This window comes from Macrobrachium nipponense, chromosome 8, assembly GCF_015104395.2.
Source record: "Macrobrachium nipponense isolate FS-2020 chromosome 8, ASM1510439v2, whole genome shotgun sequence".
NCBI lineage: Eukaryota > Metazoa > Arthropoda > Malacostraca > Decapoda > Palaemonidae > Macrobrachium > Macrobrachium nipponense.
The window spans coordinates 98473909-98483908 of record NC_087203.1 but is presented as its reverse complement, the minus strand read 5'-3'; the positions used below and the strand labels follow the sequence as shown (position 1 = coordinate 98483908).

Genomic DNA, 10000 nt, shown 5'->3' with positions numbered 1-10000 from the left:
ACACACACACACATACATACACACACACGCACACACACACACACACACACACACATATATATATATATATATATTTGAGCTGAGATTTACCTTTGTAAAATTCTCGAAAAGGATGTTTTGGAATATAAGAAATATAAAAAAAGAAATAACATTAGATGCCAATCAAAGTAATATAATTAAAATAATAAAAATAATATATATATATATTATAGTATACAAATATATATATATATATAGTATATTAAATATTATTATAATATAAGCAAAGAACACAAAGAAAAGAATAGTATCAGCAATGAGAAACTAATGGGAGGAGTCCGAAACCGGCCAGGAAAAAAAATGTAAACTAAGAAAATGGAGGTGAAAGAAAATGAGCTTTAGAAACGGCCCTGATGCCGACGCCACAGTTGTTCTAGACATAATCATATTTGCATAAATTCAATCATTCTTTGTCCGCCTACGTTTAAGACAGAAGGGGCTCTCACACCCTGAATGCTAATGGGAGAAGTTGGGGGAATATTTCTAATGATCTCATGTCTTTTTTCCTAGGCACGTCCGGGGATGGACGATAAAAGTAATGGGATATAATAGAGCGTAAATTCAATTGGGAGTAAAAATTGAAAAGTATATATATATAGATATACAGATATATATATATATATATATATATATAATATATATATATATATATATATATATATGTGTGGTGTGATGTGTGTGTGTGTGTGGGTGTGTGTGTGTCAAAAAGGATGATGGAAGTAATGAGATATGATGGTGTATAAAGAAATTGAGTAAAAATTAATAAGGAATATATATATATATATATATATTATATATATATATATATATATATCTATAATATATATATATATATATATATATAATATATATATATATATATATATATATATATATATATATATATATATGAACTGTTATCATATCACCTGATTTATGGGACAAGCATTATGCTACAGATGTCGTTTAATATCCAATTCGCGCTACCTCGGAAATGATATCGTCTCGTGGGCTCGAACCACCGAACATGGGAACTCACGACGTTGAGTGACGTTTAGCCGCCTATCCGGCTACCAGGACAGGTATAAGTTAATACCGACTCTCGTGTCCAAATCCCCGTCGAACTCAGGTATTTGTAATTAGTGTCGGTATCATACCAACTTCGACCCTGATATGTGTTTAGTGTGTTTGAAGTACGTAGCCATTTAATGAATGATTTTTTATCACATTACCGTAATTTATATACATACGTTAAGCTACAAATGTTGTTTAATATTTACGCAGTGAACCTTAAGTAGTGCCTACAGTGCACCAAACGAGGTGCACTGACGGTACTACTCTTCTATGGGGCAGGTCTGTTTGTGTACTGCAATTCCTAGCAGTGTTAACAAAGACTGACTAGAAAGTTGACAAAAGAAAGTTAAGAGACTAAAATGAACCACTGCCGTTGACTGAAAGATATAAAGACATAGAAAAAGGAAGAGTTTAACTTTTGTATATGAAGTACTTCAGGGATATACTAAAAATAGCATAGTGAACAAGAGATGAGCTGCACCACCGTCGAATCCAGCAATGCAACGCGAGATTCTAACCTCGTGCCAAAAACGAAAGTGCCAGAAGACACCATATTAGCAAAAAACAAAAAAAAAAAAAAAAAAAAAATATCGAGGTTTTGCTGAGCCAAGACTTCTTCATGGAAATTAAATGCGTGAGGCCAATGTCATGGAAAGGGAAAGAAGCAGAAGCTGAAAAAGCGAAATTTCAACGAACCGTTAACAGTTCACGAATGGCTGAGAGTGAGAAATGTTATGAATGGAAGGGAAATATTTTGTGATCCTGAGTTTGTGTAATCAGAACGGCATGTGTATAATGGAATACAAAAGACTGGCTGAAAGAGGAAATCATAAACTGCAAGACTGGTGCTCTTCAGTAGAGAGATCTGTCGTTAATATTTACTGAACATGACGTGTGCCCTGTTTAATTATAAGAGACAATAGTGATGCATGAATATCCTGGCTTAATATCTTAATTTTAAATAAACGACTTACAAGGGAAGGATTTTGCATGTTTTCCTAATATTATACATATATATATATATATATATATATATATATATATATATATATATATATATATATATATATATATATACATATATATTAAAAATAGAGTAGATGCACGTGACTTCATTAAATAAGCGAATACCACAGGAAAATGACAGTCAGAAATCCAAGCGCTTTCGTCTTTACTAAGACATTGTCAAGGAGCGAAATGGGAATCATATATAACTTGGTTATTACACCAAGGTACGTAGGACTATTTTAAGCTCATAACACTAAAACTGAAGAAATGACCCATAGCCAAGTTTACATTGCGGAAGGAAACTTGAACAACTCTTGTACGACGAGTGAAAGGGGGCACATATCTTTATTCTGTCGCCCTCTTCCTCTCTCCTACATCAGACAATCTCGGGAAACTTTGAGAAACACACATATGGCCAGCGTGATGATATGTGCATGCATTTGAATATACTTACTGCCCAATATTGCCTTTCTCTCTCTCTCTCCTCTCTCTCTCTCTCTCTCTCTCTCAAAACATCAGACAAGACAGCCAACTCATACCTTTAAGTCAAAAACTAAAAGATATTTCAGAGATTCTAAGGTTTTACGGGTGCCATCCTTATTGACAGGATGCTAGCAGTTATTTCCAGACGTGGCTTTTATGATTATCTGGTTATCCCTATCGTTATGAATATTGTAGCAACATTACACATAAAAGAGGCAAACATTCAGAAGTTAAATATTCAGGGGAAAAAAAAAAGTTGATACACTCAAGATTTTTAATTTACTTTAGAACAAACAAAACTTCATACCGGTAGGCTGGTAACCACCGTAAACATGCCCAAGAACTGTAGGAAATAAAATACGAACAGCCTACACCGTCGTAGGCAAATATGAGAAATCCCGACATATATTGGATATGGATAAAACGCACTTAAAGTCGATCGATTAGAAGACATGAAAAAAAATGTAAAAGGGCAATTAAACGATACACATGCAAAAACTGAAAATGAAAATGAGGTGAGAAAATGAACAGCCATTATATCATTAATTCTCATTAGAATATTCCAATCTGTGGAAGCCTGTTTAGCAAGTCAATGGCATGTTTGGCTACCTCCACATGAATATAGACACATGATGAATAATGCAATGCTAACAATAATAATATGAAAGACCGATCATTTACTTACAAAGACAAATGAACGGAGATACCGGGGAGTAATTAATTGAGGACGAGTGTGACTCATGTTCGTGGGAACGTCTTCCTCACAATAATCAGGAGCAAGAATTTCGTTTCAAGGAGATGTCGGGAGAGAGAGAGAGAGAGAGAGAGAGAGAGAGAGAGAGAGAGAGAGAGAGTCCTATAGGTCGTCTTTAAAAGGGGCTTCATTATAAATAGGTAACGGGGGAGCAGCGATCGCCTCAGGCCAGGAACTGACCTCTGGCCTAAAGAAGAACGATTCAGGACCGTGGAAATAGGCTGGGCTCTGCTTGTAAAATTAGAATTAAAGCGACGCGTTGCTCTCTCTCTCTCTCTCTCTCTCTCTCTCTCTCTCTCTCTCTCTCTCTCTCTCTCTCTCTCTCTCTCTCTACCAATTTGTCTGTCTGCCGTCTGTTCTTGTTTATTTCACGCATTGAAATACTGAAGAGCAACATTATGAGGACACTCTTTCCAGAAGAGAGAGAGAGAGAGAGAGAGAGAGAGAGAGAGAGAGAGAGAGAGGGGGGGGGTGGGGGGAAACTCACCGCTACACCCCAAGGGATTATACCTATGAGGTTTAGTACCTCATCTTTGCGAATAAGTTTTCGATTTGATTTTCCAACCTTATTCAAATACGATTTTATCTACATAAATTAATTTTTCTTTACTTACGGGCGATAATGACAAAGCATTCAAATTATGCAAACAGTCGATGAGTCAGCATCCTCATACCGTGGCTCGTATTCATATCAAAACACTAATATACAACTGTGAAGTGGAATGAGAAAATAATATTATGCAAGCCTTCAACCTATTATGAGATTGCTATAAAAAAGTTAGGTAAATAATGCTCGTGCGCACACGTATACATACTTATCTATACATCGAGCTACAAATGTCCTTTAATATCCAATTCGCTCTACCTCGATAACGTTACTGAAGTCCTGATTTCTCCTCTGTCCGCTGGGCGCTGGTTCGAACCCACGAGAGGACGAAATTATTATCAATTAAAAAATTCCCCATCGGTTAACATATATGAAAATATATTAATTCCGAGGTAGAGCGAATTGGATATTAAAGGACATTTGTAGCTCTGTGTATGTATATGAATCACGGTGATGTAATAAAGATTCATACTTACATATGTATATATACATCAATTAACAATGCATTATTATTGGATCAGAAATGAAAACACGGAGGAATATTTTTTTAATGATGATGAAAAAAAAAAAAAAATGGCTACAATACACCCAGGCAATACTCCCACACATTATGCATTCTACATTCCAAATCAAGCACGAAGCTTTAATTATTCCATCTGAAATATTACCACAGCGCTATTTAATGAAGACGATCATTTTTAATCATCATGAAAAAATACAAAGGCTGCCGTTGTTTGGCCGAAGTGCAAAATATTCTATTTGTGAAATATTCTAACTTTAAAAGTGATCACACCCACACATTTTCCATATTTATTTTTCAAGGGTATTTTGCTTGCCAGTAAAAATTTTGTTGTTCTAATATATTTTGATCTGCGTCATAGATGTGTTTTAATAAATGTCTTTCAATTCATCTTGAAAACCTTCATATTTTCAAATCTTTTTCAGTCCTACAAACCTGTTCAAAATCCTTGTAAATATTACCAGATCCAACTGAAATTCTGCAGAAAACCGTATCTCATAGGGTTAGTCACCTTACAAACATATTACATTTTTACAAAAAAAAAAAAAAGAAAAAATAATAATAACAATAAATAAATAATTTATAGTCCACAGATGTTCTCATACAACAAAACATGTTCAATACTAAAATTTATTCTTAACACAGATTGAGAAGTCTCGGTCTTAAGGCGATGTAAAAGTTGAAAAAAAATTATGAAATCGAAAAAAAAAATCCAGTTTGATTAAACTGTCCAGGAATTAACAGTTAAAAATATTGTAGATTTTATTTGACGCTGTACGCGTCTCTTTTGTCCCCCCCCCCCCCCCCCAACCCCCCCCCCCCCCACCCCCACCCCCACCCTCTCGGTCCGCTTTTCTGCCCGTTTCTGTATTGTTGATGCCTACTGCAATACAAGCAATAACCCTCGAACATGACCGTTATTTACAGTTCAGTGGGTATGAGATTCCTCACGTCCCAGCTTTTATGCTTTGAAGCCTTTAAGCCGAAGAGAAAAGCTGACCTTTCATGGATTCATGTACAGTGCGTGCCTGGCCTAGATTGCAATCAAGTCTTTACGATGACATTTGACACTGAATTGACTGATTATAACCCGCTGGTGAAAACCGGAAGACAATAACGAAAGCAGGGATTTAATTTACATAAGGTTTTATGGATTTTAGTATTAGGAAAGTCACTTTACACACTACATACATATATATATATATATATATATATATATATATATATATATAATATATATATATAATATATATATATACAGAGAGAGAGAGAGAGAGAGAGAGAGAGAGGTAAAAGCCACGAAGGAAAGTGAAAACGGTGGAGAGGGGGTACTGCGAGATCTTTCGACTTAACGTCCTTTACTTAGCAGTCTGTACTCCACCGTTTCACTTTCTTTCGTGGTTTTTACCTTTATTTATATATTCATCACGTTCCAAATTTTCGTGATTCAGTTTCACATATATACAAACACACACACACACACACACACACACACACACACACACACACATATATATATATAATATATATATATATATATATATATATATATATATATATATATATTATATATATATATATATATATAAGTTAGAAAAACCCCAAACACAGCAAATAAATAAAATCGGCATGGAATCTTCCCAGCTGAAGTAAAACTGTGACCTCAGTACAAGTTCACTGTCGGAAGCAATTATTTATGCATGAAGGGTTCATACGAATCGCTACTATGAACGAGACGGTTAAGGTTATATCCCATAAGGAGAGAACAGCAGAAATAAAAAGATTCATTCTGATGTTCATCGGGATCAAGATTCACGAGAAATTTCAATTAAATTTCAATGGAAGTCATTACTAACTTTTTAAAGAGATCTGGTGGACGAATAAAGGCACAGAAAAACGTGAATACATCGGCTCATTTCAACACTTTTCGCTGAGGTGATAATTTACTTACGATATTCGTATAAAACCCACTGGATCACTATAACAAATAAATGCTTTAGAAAGCGTTCACTCATTTTGACCGACTACTCGCATGTCTGTTTTCCTGTATGTGTCAAGTTCTCGCTTGCTAAATTCGGTACCTACGTCATCACTCATGATGAGGTTGGGGACACTAGGTTGGGGGAGTGGCGGGGGGGGGGGGGGGGGGCGAGAGAGAGAGAGAGAGAGAGAGAGAGAGAGAGAGGAGGATGGAGGATGAGGGGGGAGGGACGGGACGGTCACAATGTGACAGGGCAAAGAATAGAGTCAGTGACCCAAATATTACACATTCCTTATCAACACATATCACCCTCTCTCTCTCTCTCTCTCTCTCTCTCTCTCTTTACACCTGTTAATCAACTAGTTAGCCAAATCATTTCTATCCTAATATACCTCACTATAAGTTTGTCCTCCTCCTTACCATCATATGCATTCTCTTTCTCCTTCCCTCTCCCTCTCCACCAGCCAATCAATTAGTCTGCCAGATCGTTTCAATTCTTGTAATATATTCTCGCTACAAATTTTCTTACCTTTTTTTTTTTTTTACGACGATGAAGGCTTCTCATTGTTTCCTTCATTCTTACTCTCTTCCTTGCTGTCTCTCTGTCTCTTTTGGCGATGAAAGTTTCTCTTTGGTTCTTTCATTCTATTACTGTCATCTCTCTCTCTCTCTCTCTCTCTCTCTCTCTCTCTCTCTCTCTCTCTCTCTCCACCAGTCGATCAACCAATCTGCCAAATCGCTTCTGTTCTTTCAATATACCCTCACCACAAGTTTGTTCATATCTCTCTCTCTCTCTCTCTCTCTCTCTCTCTCTCTCTGTCCACAGAGGGTCAGTGAACTGACCGGCGTGAAATATGAAGGGCAGGAGGAAGCATGGCGAATTAAAGACTTATTGACCTGGACTACCTCGGGCGGTAAGGTCTTCGGGGGCATGCACGCGACCATATTCATTTTAGGCTTAACACCTCTGTTTCGATTCCCCGCCTGCCGTCGCTAATTAATCATACCTTGCTGTGTCATTCATTATTTATAGTTTCCTCCAGGCTATATTCTATCGTCTTCGATTGAAGGCTTACTGCCTATCTGTACGGCTGTATACACTGAAAGTTTCGTTCCTTAGTTTGTATGCATAGCATAGTACAGGGTGTCCATAAAGTCCCAGGACCATTACAAGCAATAAATACTTTTAATGGTACTGGGACTTTATGGACAACCTTTATAAATTTTAATTTTACTATCCTACTTTGAAATGATTGAGTGATGCACAAGCTTAGGCTCCCGTTTAATTGTTAGAATCTTTGGAATATTCAACTATGTAGAACTATATATTTTTACACATGAAAGCAAATCTTACGAATACTTATAAGTATTAAGATACATTTCCTTTAACTATTTCATGAACACCATCGACAACATTCTGATTCAGCGATTCAGTTTATGAAGAACTCACAAGAAGCTAGGTCTTATAGCTGGCAAAACTGATCGATCACACTCTTCATGAATATCATCAAAGAAGTCAGTGCCATCACGTGAGACCTTCATCCAAACAAAAAGCGAGGAAAAAAAATTTCAAATGAAAAATGAAAAGAAGAAAATATCTAATACCAATATACCTTTAAACACCAAAAGATGATTCATGGAGCTTGGAATGTCGGTGAAGATCAATCAAGATTAACAAATGAAAAGTTGAAAAATTAAATTCTTCTATCTTTCTGAAAACCTGAGGGTATCATGACCAAGGGGAACCTCAAAGCATCATATCCCCTTTACTGAAAGCCCTTGACTTGAAAACATCTATTATCTTCGCCATCGATGACATCAGCAGTGACGTCAAACATACTGTCAATGGGCCTTCCACTCCTGGCTGGACCCTACGTCATCACGGCAACGAATTATTTGACACATACAAAGGTAAACGTGTTGGATGGGAAACGAGAGAGAGAGAGAGAGAGAGAGAGAGAGAGAGAGAGAGAGAGAGAGAGAGAGAGAACTTCATTTCGTGCGCCTGTTGTATGTGTGTATATATGTATATTTACATATTTATGGATATTTTACAAACACATACCCACACGCACCCACACAAACACACATAGATAAATACATACAAATACATACATACAGAATCCATAATATATATATATATATATATATATATATAAAATAACATATATATATTATATATATAGAATATATATATATATATATTGAGAGAGAGAAGAGAGAGAGAGAGAGAGATGAGAGATAGAGATTTGCTTAATAATACAATAGCTAAACAGGTATACGTATGTATATATGTTGACATATATGTGGATATAACGTGTGTGTGTTATATACTATATATATATATATATATATATATATATATATATATTATATATATATATATATAAAGAGAGAGAGAGAGAGAGAGAGAGAGAGAGAGAGAGAGAGAGAGAGAGAGAGATTTGGTCTAATAATTTACGACAGCGAAACAAGGTATAAATTCACAATTCAGAAGATACCACACAATCCCGTCCTCACTTCACTTCAGACCCAGCAACAGCAGGGTGACAGGAAATGGCAACATAGCTCTATTTGGAATAATATTCAATCAAGGAACTATCAACATGGTGCCAGTCCAAATACAAATGGCTTTGTAAGTATCCTGTTTTTACATGTTAATAAATAGTGATTCAACAGGTTTCTGTCACATCTCTCCACTTCAATATACACGATTTTTATCATTTTAGGTTGCGAAGTGCAGATGAAGTGTTCCCTTGTAACACTATATTAGTATGTTAATGTATGTTGATAAACAGTGATTTAAAAGGATATAATTGTCACCTGCCCCTTTTGCAAATGCATGATTTTTCTAATTCTTTAAAGTTTCGATGTGCAAATGAGGCGCTCGCTTTTTACAATACGCCCCCCAACAATAATAAACAAACCCAAATATTTGGTCTGTATCAGAAACAAATAACATAAAATCCTTATATCCCAAAAGGCCAAAAAATAAATAAATAAATAAATAAATAAAATAAAAAATAAAAAAATAAAACAACTGTTATTTATTACTTATTTATATAACATAATCACCAATAATGAAGGTAAATTCCAAAATTCCAAGTCTAACGAATATTTGATTAAAATATGAAAATTAACACATATTCCTTAAATCCTAGAAACAACAGAACAATACTAAAACAAAAAAAGTTTTTTTAATTCTATTTATTCTATTTATGTATGCAACATCACCCTAAATAATGACAGTAAATTCAACCATTCTTAATCTAACGAACTATTTATTAAAAATCTGCAAATTAACACATTATTTAAATCCCAAAAGCGGCAAAACAACAATATCAACGGTTGTTTATTATTTATGTATGCAACATGACCCTCAATAATGGCAGTAAATAAAAAAAAGAATTTTAATCTAACGACGCAGCCCATTCAACCACCATAATTCACACACACACACACACACAAAAAATCTCGACCGAAAATCCGGAATCATCATTTCGGAGCCCCATCTTGGCCACACATCGTATAGCTGCCACTCGACGCTTCCTGGAT

General features: G+C 35.4%; 1 protein-coding gene across 6 annotated transcripts in view; it reads right to left on the bottom strand.

The window, feature by feature from the left end:
- Positions 1 to 10000, bottom strand: part of LOC135222925 (uncharacterized) — a 343175-nt gene that overhangs the window by 145903 nt on the left and 187272 nt on the right. The gene's annotated exons all lie outside the window — the stretch shown is intronic.